This window comes from Neomonachus schauinslandi, chromosome 10 (genome assembly GCF_002201575.2).
Source record: "Neomonachus schauinslandi chromosome 10, ASM220157v2, whole genome shotgun sequence".
Classification (NCBI taxonomy): domain Eukaryota; kingdom Metazoa; phylum Chordata; class Mammalia; order Carnivora; family Phocidae; genus Neomonachus; species Neomonachus schauinslandi.
In genome coordinates, this window is record NC_058412.1 from 84,059,286 (window position 1) to 84,073,914 (window position 14,629).

General features: G+C 46.7%; 1 protein-coding gene across 7 annotated transcripts in view; it reads right to left on the minus strand.

Moving 5' to 3' along the window:
• Positions 1-14,629, minus strand: part of UXS1 (UDP-glucuronate decarboxylase 1) — a 98,681-nt gene that overhangs the window by 83,695 nt on the left and 357 nt on the right. The gene's annotated exons all lie outside the window — the stretch shown is intronic.

Below are 14,629 nucleotides of genomic sequence, written 5' to 3' on the forward strand. Positions count from 1 at the left end.
GAAAGCTACCATGATATTTACCATGTTATTATCACTATGTGTCTATTTCTTGCAGCTGGAATTAAGATGCATTCTGTCCTCAAATCTTCACCTGAGAAAATCACTTCTGCCTCTTCACATCAGGACACAAATAAATTTGTAAACACATTCCACTCAAACATATTCTCAAGGTTCTAGTGCACAGTTCTATTTTTTTTTAAAGACTTTATTTATTTATTTGACAGAGAGAGCACAAGATTTATTTATTTATTTGACAGAGAGAGCTGCAGAGGATGAGGGAGAAGCAGACTCCCCACTGAGCAGGGAGCCTGATGTGGGGCTCAATCTCAAGACCCTGGAATCATGACCTGAGCCGAAGGCAGATACTTAACTGACTGAGCCACCAAGGTGCCCCATAGTACTACTATTTAATTAAACATTCAAAAACTGCTTAATCTGAACTCCTAGACAGTAATATCAAGTTTAGAAAAACAGGCACAAAAAAAGAAAAATGCCAGACCACCCCAGAAAGCAAACAAGCACTTTGATTCTTCAAATCACATTAGGCACAGATATAAATGACAAAAAGTGGACTCTCCCTTCTCCCCTCCTGTGGCTTCACAGATAGCAATAGATGCCTAGCATGATACAAAGTTGCCACATATCTTTTGCTTTTTCCCACTTAAAAAGATGTAGGCTCAACCTAAGGAAGTATGGCAATATTTTCTCTCGGACAATAGAAAATGAAATAGACGTCCCTTGAGGCTACAAAATAAAGGCATCTCCTTAGTTTTCTGACAAAAAGAAGAAACAGATTCACTGAAGAAAAAGGAGAGCAAAGGGCGAATCCTTCCCTTCCCAGTCCAGCCGCAGGGCTGCAGGCAGGAGAGATGAAAGCATTGCGTGTACCATCCCCTGGTACAGCCCGCAAAGCCTAAATCACAATCACAGACCTCACTTCCTGTGGATTCACTCTGAAACTGACCCAGTGCTCTTCCCTTCTGACCAATCACTTCCCACTTCCCGGTGGAAACAGAAGTCAGGAGAAGGTGTGAATTTCCAGATCCCAGCACAGAGCAGGCCACTCAATAGCCTTTTGCTGCCAAGTGGGTGATGAATCTGCTGAAAACTGACAAAGCAACAGCTCTGTACAAGCACTTCCTTTTCAACTAGCTTCCAGTGAACACCACCGATTAAGTCTGATAGTAAATGGGGATGAATCTATTTTTAGAATACTGAAGGCAAAGAACATCAGAAAAAAGAATTTTTTTGAAGTAGGTAAGAAGAAAAGGAAAATTCACACTCCTCACTACAACTTCTAAACGGAGAAAGGAGCTCATGTGACCAAACCCAGAATGTGAAAATATGATGTAATGCATAAAGGTGTAATAACCTTTTTTAGAAAGTAGAACACTATGATTAAGAACAAGACAGAAAGAGTATGTGTATACATAAGGATTAGTGCAAAGCACAAAGGAGAAATATTTTAAAAATGGAATACAACTTTGGGGGTAATTTTACAGCCTGATGTTAAAAGTTGCTTTGTTAATAATATATTTGCTATTGGATCTACTGAGAATGCTAAAGAGAAACCTGATAAACTTCACAAAAAATATACAAAATCTACATGAAAGAAATTATAAAACTTTACTGAGGGTCAAAAAGAAAGACCTCATTTCAAATGAAGAGACATCACTATTTCTGTATGGAAAGACATTTTTAATATGCTAAAATTGTGAGGATTGAGATTTTATCTTTGTACTTCATTCTCTAAGTTTTTCCACATTGAGTACCCTATTTCCCTATTTACAAATTATTTAGTTTTAAATGGGAAGTTTAAAAATCTGGACGATGCTTTTAAGTCGGCCTTTTCATTTTGTATTTGAAGAGGTGGAGAGGGAAAGAAGGTGCGGGAGGGACTGAGGAGGGACATCTCAAACCACGGTGCCCACTGGTGTCACCCAGAGGGCAGCCAGGTAGGCCACGCCCCTGGAACCAGTGTGCGGATTTCCCACTGGTGGGGTGGCCATCTGCAGGGTCAGAATCACGTGGAATGGCTGTGTCTGTAGGTCACCCTAACAGGCCTGGAAAATGGTCTTCTGCGCACAGCCCTTGTCAGGGATGGCACAGTCCAGGAGAACATGAGGAAAGGGGCATGCGGGAGAAGCCAGATGAGGGGCGAGTGTGGAGGGGGTGCTGGGGGTTGGTGAGAGTAGGGAGAGGGGAGGGAGGGAAGAGATGGAAGTAGTATGGACTAGGTGGGGGAGTGGGGAGGAGAGCAGGAGAGGGGATAAGGGGACAGGTAGAGAGTAAGGTGTTCCTTAGAGGAAGGGGTGAGATTGAGGAGGAGAGCGAGAGAGGAAGAGGGAAGTGAGTGGACAGTGGGGGAGTACCAGGGACTAGGTGAGGTGGGTATGTGAGAAGGGGGAGGTAGGAATGTGGAAGGGGGAAGGGTAAGAGTGGGTGTGGCAGGCAGGTGGGGTGGGGGAAGGAGTGTTTGGAGCTTGAGGGGGGGCAGGTACCTCAGAGGCCTCAAGAAGGTCTCAGGTGCTCAGTGGTGGGGGACCAGGCAGGTGAGCCGGCAGGTGCAGGTACAAGACCCACTACTCTGGCTCAGAAGGGCTGTGGGCCTTGTAAACTCAGCACCCCAGCCTGGACAGAACACTGCTGCTAGAACAGAGGGACAGGCCTTCCAACCACCCAAGCTGGGGCATCGGGGCTGTGGGGGCTTCAGTGCAGACAAGCTACCCAGCAGCCACCTGGGCCCACCATGCTCATCAACCAGGTCAGAGTCATAAGGAAGAGGGGGGACCCCTACTGCAGGGCCAAATAAGAGGACCAGAAGCCAGTTGACTACCCACCAATAAGACAAGGGCAATGCCCAGAGATCCTCTAGAATACCTCCTGCCCTTCCACCTTGTAGGCACCCCAACAGGGCTGCTTCAAAGTGCAAATTCTTTCAGGACAAGTGTCACTAAAAGTCTATACTGAAGCTAAGAGATGGGGTAGGTGCAGCCTTGGGGTTCCTTCCGGTCCTTCTATACCACCATGGAGTACCAGACTAAGAGCTGGGGCAGGTCATATAACTGCCCCCTGCCTCAGTTTCCCCATACATAAAATGGGGAGATTATCCTCCCCCGTGCCTCACTGCAAGACAGTAGCATTATCTAAGTAGGTCACTCCTCACACTGCATTTCTGCACCTGCATCAGTGGCAGAAGCGGGAAGGGGGGGGCTTTCATTGCTTTGAGGGCCTAGGACAAATTTTGTCCTTTAAATAACTAAGAGGAACTGGGAGTTAAGGAGAGCAAGGAATCAGAATAAAATTCTACAAAAATAAATTTAAAAAAAAACTAAGAGGAAGAACAGAACTAAGATCCTGATTTGCCTACATGCAAGTTTCAAAGAGAATCACCATTTATGGCCCCTTATCATTCACTAGTAACCATTTCCACAAAGACTGTCACTGGCCCCTGACAGTGTCAGATTAATGTGATTCTTTCACTTGATTCCAACAGAGCCATCCTACCCCTTTAATCTTCTGTTGCCGGTATAACAGACCAGTCTGCTCACATCTTTAAAAATAAATAAATAGGGGGGCGCCTGGGTGGCTCAGTCATTAAGCGTCTGCCTTCAGCTCAGGTCATGATCCCAGCCTCCTGGGATCGGGCCCCCCATCGGGCTCCCTGCTTGGCAGGAAGCCTGTTTCTCCCTCTCCCACTCCCCCTGCTTGTATTCCCTCTCTCGCTGTGTCTCTCTCTGTCAAATAAATAAAATCTTATAAATAAATAAATAAATAAACAAACAAATAAATAAATAAATAGGGATGCCTGGGTGGCTCAGCCGGTTAAGTGTCCAACTCTTGGCTCTGGCTCAGGTCATGATCTCAGGGATCGAGCCCCGTGTCAGGCTCCCCACTCAGTGGGGAGTCTACTTGGGATCCTCTCTCTCCCTCTGCCCCTCCTGTGGGGCAGACTCTCTCTCTCTAAATGAAATAAAATCTTTAAAAACAGATAAATAAATGAAATTCAGAACACTTACATTACATATGTCAACTGAATTCTAACTTAGAAACAGCTTGTTTTCAGAAAGAGTATAAAAATGTTCAGATACTAAGTATAAAATTCCAAGGCCTCAACACCCTAACAAAATTGTTTTCATTTTCCTAGATGCTCAGACTCTTTCTGAGAAAGACTACGGTAAGGAGAATTCAAGTGTTTGTTGCTGCTGCTTTAGGGCACTTATTTATTTTGGTTAGAAAAATAGAAAGCTTAACCAAAAACTCAAACTCATGGATTAATCTGAAATTCACTCCTTGCCCTTCTGAATGAAAGGGAGAGAAAGAACACTCTGGCCACCCCTGGGGAGCACCTGCTTGCCCGCTGTCACTGCCCTTCCTACGTGAGGACAGCCCCCCCCACACATCACTTTCTCACACCTATCCCTGGAAACATCTTTTCTCCCAGGTGGCTCACAAGTGAAGCTATCATCTCTTTAAAGAAATTCTGTCAATTCCTCATAGTGTTTTCTAAAAAGTATTAGTACCTGCAAGGTATAAGAGAACACAGTATCTCCTTGTTGCAAGTGCATAAAAATGAAACAGCAGGGTTAGATAGATGACTGTCCCCAAGCCACAGAATGAGTCGAATGAGGGCAAGTGAAACTGCCCTTCTCCAAAAAGGGCCAACCCGGAATCATTCTTCTCACACGTAGCCTGCAGGAGCTCCTAAGACCCAAACATTTGTAGAACATAAAGCAAGAAAAAAAGGGGGGGTGGGGAGTAGGCATTAACGTGGATTCAACGCATATGGAGAATCTGGCAACCGGGCCTGCCTGTTAAACATCTACTCAGGAAAGCTCTTCGACATCACAACAACCAGGCTCTTGATATCCCGGCCTACACAGCACTACCACACACCAGGCCTAAAACCTGCCCAAGCATCTACACGAGGTAGCGGGATACCGGCAGGAGAGTGCAATATCCAGGCTAGATGGGCTGACCCCAAATGCAAAGCTGATTCTATCTGGCCCTGCCCTAATGCTTGCATATTTTGAAATATGTTCATTGCAATCTCTAACTTCTCATGCTGCATGAATTTTGATCGAATGTTTGTCTATTCAGCTCACTGAATGAAGTTTATGTGGAGGCAGACTTCAAATGCTGCCGTTAAGGACCAGAGGGACCTGCTCCTTGCACTGTCACCTCCATGTACATGGTCATGCTGGCACTTACACCTTCAACCCTACTGTCCAAATCCTATTCATCCTCTGAAGTACCAACCCCTGGGCCTTGAGGGCATGCCCATTCCTTCCCAGTCCCTAGTCTCATTTCTCTCGTCAAACACCTTGGCCAGTGTCTTAAGGACTATGTGTGTGTGTGTCGGGGGCGGGGGGAGGGGGACAGGAAAGCTGTTGAAAATAAAGACTCCCAGGTCCTAAAATCTGTTTCTACCCTCAGAACACCTCTAACACCGAATGTGTGGCTTTTTCCCACACTAACAACCAATTCTCCAACTCTCTGGACACTCACTATGTGGGTGTCCAACAATTCAATTCAATTCTCACACCTCACACTAACAACCTAGAGTTAGGACAGGCCCATGTTAAGGGCTCAGTCCCACAAGGCTGCCCCCACTTCAGACACCAATCACAAGTCCCTATACTTCTGATGAAGTGGCTATAAATTGGGGGTTTTCATGACACCCCCCCATCCTTGGGTTTGGTAACTTGCTAGAATGGCTCCAAGAACTCGGGCAAACAGTTTACTTACACGTACTGGTTCATTATAAAGGATACAACTCAGAAACAGACAAGTGGAAGAGATGCACAGGGCAAGGTATGGGGAGGGGACTGGACCGTCCATGCCCTCTCTGGCGTACCACCCTCCCAGTCCCCCGTTGCATTCCACAACTGGGGAGCTCTACAAATCCCACTGTCCAAGTTTCTGTAGAGCTCAATCTCCAGCACCCCATTCCCTTCCTGGAGGTTGGTGGGTGGGATCCTTCTCGTGACCGGCCCCATCCTGGCTACCCAGGAGCCCACGCTAAATCACTTCATTGGCATCAACTCAGGTGTGATCAAAGAGGGGTTCTCATGAGCAAAAAAAGACACTCCTATCACTCAGGAAATCCCAGGAGTTTTAGCAGCTTTGTGCCCACAGGGGACAAAGACCAAATATATTTTTCTCCACACCACACCAGGCATGAGAAAATAATTGCCATTCACTTCACAGAGAACAGTTAACACATATATAAAGGGTTCTTAAAAGTCCCTGGAAAAGAGGGGAGCCTGGCTGGCTCAGTGGGAGGAGGATGTGACTCTTGATCTCGGGGTCGTGAGTTCAAGCCCCATGTCGGGTGTGGAGCCTACTTAAAAAAAAAAAAAAATGAATGGGAAAAAAAAGAACCAACAACTCAATAGAAAAATGAGCAAACCCATAAACGGTTCTCAGAGGAAGATATATTAATAGCCCTTAAACATTTCAAAAGATGCTTCATGACACTCACAATAAGAGAAACACAAATTAAAACAAGGAGATGCCATTTTTCAGACTGGTGAAAATGCAAACGTTTGCCGACAGCCCCTGCTGGGGAGGCCAAGAGAACCAGCGGCCCCGGTGGGAGCGTGTGCACAGGTTTCTTCGCTGCAGCAGCTTTTGTGACAGCAACATCTCTGAAATCACTGAAACGCCTTCCGCAGGAGACAGGTGCGTGCACACGGGAGTGTAACACAGCTGTACAACAGCGAGGGCGCGTCTGCATGCGTCTGGCAGAGCGCTCGCTCTCCGCGAAAGGGAGGCAAAGAGTCTGCACAGGATGCTACCTGCTGGGTCAACACCCATAGTAAGGGCAGCATCCACACAGACTAATGTTAATATTTGCAGAAAGATAGATAAAACACACTGAAAGGGTGCAGAAGGCTCGAGATTTCCCCAAGCAGCTAATTTTTAGGTACTTTGACTTTTGAACCACGTATATGGTTTAAATACTTTATCAGAAAGAAGAAAACTGAATACAAACCAAGAAATGAACTTTGACTTGTATCGGCTATTAAACAAAATTATCACAAGTAGCTTTTGAACATAATACTCTAACTGAACATCCTCAGTGGGACATATTGTGAGGACAAAAAGAACTACAGAGAAATCCTGAATTTGGTTAAGTTTGTTGTCAGTACGGTATTGACGTAGTAATTCTGAAACCGTTCTGTCTGTATGGTAGTAGAGTCAATGACTTTTTACTGATGTCAGAAATGAGATTTTCACAGTGGGGAAAAAGGACACAGCAATATGGAATACGGGAAGGTAAGGAAGAAACCTGTTAAGATTTAAATTGGGCATATTGGCGTAAACTCATGATTGGAAAAAGTGTGTACGTTTCCTGGCTCTGTCCCCTGAAAGAGACGGGAGCAAGGACACATCGATGGCAATGCACACAACCAGGGCCCAGGTCCTGACTCCTTAACAATGTTCCCCAGTGAAAACAAGCAGGACTCCTTCAAGAAATAGCTAATTCCAAGACTGGGGCAGAGAAAGAACAAGATAAGCCTGGAACATCTGGACATCAAGGAAGTGCTCAAAGACTCAAAGAATCTATGAGTCCACAAAGATTTTTTTAAAGGGGGGCAGGGGTGAACTAATTGGTGACCCCCTCCCCCAAAATATGTCCATATCCTAATCCCTAGAACCTTGAATGTGATCTTACTTGGTATGATATAAGTAAGGATCTTGAGACCAAAGATCACTCTAGATTATCCAGTTGGGCCCTAAATCCAGTGCCAAGTGTCCTCATACGGGGCACAGAAGAGATGTGACAGACAGGAGGCAATGTGACCACCCACAGAGGCAGATGGCGGGATGAATCCACAGGCCAAAACATCTGGAGCCTTGAAGGAGCCTTCAGAGGGAGAGCGGCCTTGCAAGCACGTTGATTTCAGACTGCTGGCCTCCAAACTGTGAGATAATAAACTTCTCCTATATGAAAGCCACCTAGTTTGTCGCAATTTCTTAGAGCAGGCACAGGAAACTACCATAGAGAGTGAGAAATGAACGAGGGAGGCAAGTTCTTTCCAGAACAACACAAGTTTATAAACACAGAAGGGCTTACAGAATCAGAAAATCACCATTTTGGATTTCCCAAAGTAAAAACTGATCCAGGCAAGGACCACCAATGGCCGCTAAATGCATGGGCCAGACAAGAAGATACTCAGGGTTTCCAAGAATCACCCCGGGGACTGCGTACAGGGAAAAGGCACCTTTAAAATGAAGTGCAGTGACGGCCAGCCCTTCCAGGCATCCAACATATGATGAAGGGTGCAACCACCCTGACGGAATGCAAATCAACAAGCACTATTATAAAAAATGTCCAGCCAAATTTAATTGTAAGGAAACAATCAGATAAATCCAGAATTCAAGACGTTTAACAGGACAACTGGCCTGCGCTTTTTTAAAAGGTAAGTGTTATGAAAAATCAAAAAAAATTAGAGATCTAACAGCCAAATAAATGCAGCATATAAACCTTGACTAATCCTAGAGTTAAAACAAAACAAAACAAAACAAAAACCCAGAAAAGGGTATCAAAGACGTGGATGGTACAGCTGGGGGAATTCAAACATGGACTGTATGTTAGACAATGTTATTTATGTTAATTTTTAGGGTATGAGATTATATAGAAGATGCTTTTAGTCTTAGGAGATCTACGTTAAAGTATTTAAAGGTAAAGTAATACTATGTCTGCAACTCTCAAATATTTCAACCAAAAAAATGTATACATTAAAACAGAGAGAAAGAACAAATGTGGGGAAAAAAAAGTAAATATGGGCACAGGAGGATTTGGGTGTTTGTTGATTATTCTTTCAATAGAAAGAATAGAAAATAGGTGTGGAAATTCTTAAAATGATGAGCGCCCAACACAATTTCAAGGTGCCCCTCCCCAACCCCCAAGGAGGGATGGAAGGAAGATTCCCAGGCCCCTGCCTGGTGGGTATCAGGAGGATCCTGAGAACCTGCATTTAACAAGCGCGAGCTGATCGTCACGCTCAGGTGAATCTGGAACCAGCACCTGGACTGTTTGCTTGTTTTTCCCCTACCTCTTCTCCCTGGAGTCTGCTGGCACCACGATGCTAACTCCCTGTGTCTCCCTGGCAGCAGGCCAGTGGATGTTTACTGAGGAATTCACGAGGACAGTCCCTTAGCCACGTGGGGCTGGTCAGTTTAAGGGCAAAAGTATTCTAAGGGAAGCCCAACTCAGACAAGGTTGACGTCTGTTCCCATAAATGCAAGCAACATGTTTCTGTATGGTTTTCAGGATTTCATTCAGTAGCTTTCCTCCTCAGTGGAATAAGAGCAATAGGATAGAAAGGTACCACAAACGCAGTGTCATTACCGCAAGATCCACGATACACCAAAAATTAAGTGAATATTACTGGACATCACAACTCTAGATTTCAAGAGCTGAAGGTAAAAATAATGGCTCCTAAACTCACAACATCAGCAGGTAGACTTCTTTTTCATTCTTGCTTAAAGTCTGAGCCTAGGTGGATGGGTAAAGGGTAACAGAACGAGGCTAGCAGAGGCAGGCAGTGGGGAAGGCCGGGCCACACCCCGGGGGGGGTCAGGAATGGTCATGCCTGGTGCATCTGGAAATGGGGTGACAAAGCCACTGAGACAGAGGGTCTGACTTTCAAATTTGTCTAAACAACAGGACGAGTGGCAGCTCCACTCCCCGGCCTGGCAAAAGATGGGCGGGCAGCCCCATCTCTGGGGAGGGGGTCTCGGACTGGGGAGCAAGGTCCACCTGGGATGATGATCAAAGTACTGCTCAGACGGGAAGCCCTGTACCCACTGGGCCCCCAGACGCAGGCAGCTGAGGCTCCCCATCTGGCAGAAGCCTGGCAGAGCCTTGTCACCAGAGCTCAGAGACCAGAGGACAGACCTATGGTACTCCTCCCAAACAGGAGCAGAAAACCTAGGGCCACCAGAATGCCAAGGAAAGCCTCGCACAAGAAAAGTGGGAAGGGACCTGGAGGGAAGAGACTCTTTAGTGAGAAAGAGCAAACAAAATTTCCAAGAAGAGAATACAACCATGAAATGAAGACCACATTTTAGTTTTTTTTTAATCCAGAGAAAAAAAGAACTCTTATAAATGGAAAAACGATAGCAAAACTAAAAATTTTTAAAAATCACTAGAAGTGTTAAAATACAAAGCAGAAGTTTCCAAAAAGTAGAGCAAAACTTTTAAAATGGGGGGAAAATAGGAAATAAAAGGACTAGAGTAGGCAATACTACATCAGCATAATAATATTCCAGAGAGAGAAAACACAGAACAAAGGAAAGGAAACAACCGAAGAATAATTTAAGAAAATCCCCAGAACTGAAATGGAAGAGTTTCTGGATTACCAGGGGGCTCTGCAGTACCCAGCACACAGGGCACAGAGGCATGCAAGGCGGGCCTCATGCACCTCAGACCACAGGGGACAGGTGGGTCAGGGCAGGCTCTGCTGAGCTGCAGCAACGAGCAGACCCAGACCCTAGGACGCTTAAAAACAAAGATGCATTCTTCAAGTTTATGTCACTCTAAGGGAGTTGGGGGGCTGTGCACTGAGCACCATCACCTTGAATGATGCCGGTTATCAAGCCAGAGGGGAGGAAACGTTCATGACTACTCACTGGGCCCCGAAGTGAAGCAGGGTCCCCGCCTCCACTCCTGGGCACGGTGACTGCAGGAGGCCGCCCGGGTCTGGGAGTAAGGAAAAGGCCAAGGGACAGAAAGCTGTAAAGAGGTGGTCAACGATGACTATCATGGGCCAAAAGAAGATCCTGCAATCTTCCAGAAGGAAAACACAAGTCCCACGGAAAGGGACGGACCTGAAACAACTTGTCAACACTAGAAACCAGAAAGTAAAGGAACAATTCCTGAAAAGTTCTGAAGGAATCTTTTTCTAGAATTCAACATTATCAATCTATCAAGTAAAGGTGAAGAAAGACACTTAGATGGTCTCAAGATTCTCCTTCAATGCACGTCCAAGTGAAAGAAGTGTGAAATAAGCAAGGGGAAGTCAGGGGACAGCGCGTCTGTGATGGGCAGGGCAGGTTTGAAGGCTCTGGGGGCCCTTCTTCAGGAAGGCACCCCGTCAAGAGGTCCTGCTGCTCCTGAACATCTTGGGGAAAGACGCAAACAATTGACAAAGCATTTGGAGTTGAATCAGAAATAGTACATAGAAAATTTAAAAAAAAAGAAAAAGAAAAGTCAATGATTAGCTCCAGGGAAAACAAAAAGTCACGCACAGCATTCCTCACTAGCAATCAGAACAGCATTTAGTCAAACACATGTATTCTAAATGTTTATCTCAAAATTACACCACATCTACACTGGCGATGGTGAACATGGTGGGGCGTGGGGGGGGGGGGGGGGGGGTAGGGCAGGTTAAGAGAATTAACAATCATCTTCCAAAGAATAAAGTCACTAGGTAATACCTACAAATGACAAATCAGCAAGCATATCATTCTATGGCACAAAGCCAAATATCAAAATCAGCGAACAGAAGTTAAGCGCTTGCCTCTGGGTGGGGGAAAATAGAGGAAGGGACTCTGTTTTGCCTAACAAACCCTGCAGAGGCTATTGACTTTTCAAACTATTTGCATGTTAAAAAACACGAAAGGTAATTCCAGCTGAGCCTCTGCCTGGGGAGCCTCTGCCTAGTAAGTAGGCAAGATTTTCAATCAGACCTCTGAGCTCTTCCAAAGAGCTAATAGCACTGATCCAAGTGCTACCAGGGCTGAAACACTTAAGGGACAATCCCTGTCCTCAAGGATCGGGAATTTTATTGAGAAGAAAACACAGGTATGTGCAGTGCAAGGTGGCACGGTCTCACTCCCCTAAGCATGGTCCAGAATGTTCACTGAGAGTAGGAAGGGAGACTGGCCCAAGTAGGCAAAAAAAGAAAAAAAAAAAAAACCTGTTGAGAAAGATCCAAGTGGAAGGAGAAAGACTAGCAGAACTTGAGAGAGAAACAGGCAGTGCACTTCCAGAACGGGGACTGAGGGTGTGTGTTAAGTGGGAGTGTGGACAGTTTTTTCAAAGAGATTTCACTCCTAACAGGAAGGGCAAGATTGTCAATGGGCTCCCTGTTGACTTATATTTTCAGTGTCCTTGGACACTACCAATCAGGAGCCCGGTAACGTTCCCCCTGCACCCCACCCCCACCCCTCCGCACTGTCTCAGGCATACCATCCCTGCTCATTAGCAACACTGATCCACCCTATTCTTGAGCCCCTCAAAACTAAAATTACAGATTTTATAAGCTGGCCCAAGGCCTCTCCCAAGCTGGCCCACTCTGGCCCCTGTCTGCTGACCAGCCTCATCACTGTACCTTGTTTTCACGCTCCAAGAACACTACCCTTCTTTAAAGATTTTATTTTTATTATTTATTTGACAGAGAGACACAGTGAGAGAGGGAATACAAGCAGGGGAAGTGGGAGAGGGAGAAGCAGGCTCCCTGCAGAGCGGGGAGCCCGACGCGGGACTCGATCCCAGGACCCCGGGATCATGACCTGAGCCGAAGGCAGTCGCTTAACCGACTGAGCCACCCAGGCGCCCAGAACACTACCCTTTTTGCATTCCTGTAGCACTCCCTGTTCTTGGCTGCCACAGGACCTCTGCACATGCTGTTCCTTCTGGAACACATTCCCTCCTAGGCCTCCTGATTCTACACATCCTTCAATTCTTAGCTCAAGCCTCAACTCCTCATGGAAACAAATGTCCCTGATTCCTCTAATTCAGGAGTCCCTGTCATAAGTTCTCATGCAATCCTCTCCTTCATACCAGTTTGTAAATTAACCCTCATTGGGATGATTATCTAATTCTTGGCCACTTTACCTTCTAGACCAGTGGTCCCCAGGCCACAGCAACAGCTTCCCAGGGGAAGCTATGAGAAATGCACATCCCAGACCTACTCAATCAACAACTTGAGGTGGGAGGCAAAAATCTGTGTTTTGAAAACCCAGAGGCGATTCTGATGCACACTCCAGTTTGAGAACTACTGCTCTAAGTACCAAGATGGCACTTCCCAGTGTCCCCTGGCACCAAGCACGGTCACAGACAACGGTAAGGACTTGGCAAGATTTCCCAGTGGAATGGATGGTGAACAACTTCCCATGGCTCCCTAGATCCCCTTTTATTAATTCTAAACACCTCTGTCCAACTTTAGAAGTCCTATAATCAACACTGAGCCTGATGCAGACCTGGGTTCTACCCCCACATCCCTGGCCTTTTTGGGTTCAAAACTTGGCTCTCTATCGTTTGTCATCTGTGTAATCATCCATAAATGTTACTAATTTCTCTTGGTCTTAATTTCCTCACCTCTAAAATGGGAATAACCATAGTATTTCCTAAGATTGTTGAGATAATTAAATAAGCCAATGAGACTCATGCCTGCACATACATGTAAACACTCAGCAAATTTAGGTATTATTATTTCATAACAATAATTATGCAATTTTAAGAGATCTTTCCCCTGGTCAGCTTTCTTACTCAAGATTGACCACAAACACTTAAGGGTAGCTTTCTCCCTTTCAAACTACTCACATCTAACTCCCATCCCCGGCTTGAAACTGTCTAGGATCTAAGAGCCCTGCTGGAGCTTTCTCTGCTCCACCTCCTGGAAGAGCAGGGCTATGCTGGACAGCCTGGGTCTGAATAACACATGTCCTCCTAGAGCTCAACTGAAGTCACTTTCTCAAGTCCCCTGTCACCTCTAGAATCAGATCTTGGTAACTAAACCGGTTAGCAGGTTGTTTCATTTAAGAGTGTTATCTGTCTGGTGGCTAGGATTCAAACGGAGCTCACACTGGGAGCTATTTCTAGTCCAACTGTGGTAGTTGGTAAACTATTAATAGCAACAATTAAAATATACTCCCATCGAGTAGATCTTTAAAAAAAAAAAAAAAAAGCAAGCAAGCAAAGGACAGTTTCCGCCTCTAAGAAGACAAGGGTCTACCACCTGCCTGCGAACTGCCCCTCCTGCCCTGTCTCAGGCAGAGGCTGGGAGTCATGACTGAGACGAGAACCGTACACACCGTACACAGCAAAGCGCCGCCCTGGGTCTCCCTGCGCTGCGCCTCCCCACGGGGCCGACCCGCCGCGCCCCGGGGACCCCGCGCACCCGGACATCTGGGCGCGGCCACCGGCCGGCGGGGGCCAGCAACACTTGGCTCCCCAGTAGTTAAATGCTGAGTAATTTTCCTGCGGAGCAAACAGTCGAAGCGAGGGCTCTGCCAACGGCAACAGTATTTTTATCCTACTTAACCAACACGGCGGCACGGCCGCGGCTGTTCCCAGGGTGTCCTCGCGCGGCACGCTCGGGAATCGCCGGCTGGACCCTCACCGGCTGCCGGGGCGACGTGGACAGCAGTCCCACGCGTCGGGGGGGGTGCGGAGGCAGCGGGCTGAGGCCGCGCGCGCGAGGTCGGCCGAGGCCGGAGGCGTCTCGCCGCGCAGGGGCCCGGCTGTCCCAGAGCCCCGGGGCAAGGACCCCTCCGCCCGGCCGCCCGGTCTCCGCGCCGGGGCCTAAGCGCTGGAGGGTCTGCGCCCAAGTTGGCCAGTTGCTTTGCCACAAGAGCGGAAAGGGGGAGACCGGTCCGCAACCCCCGAAAA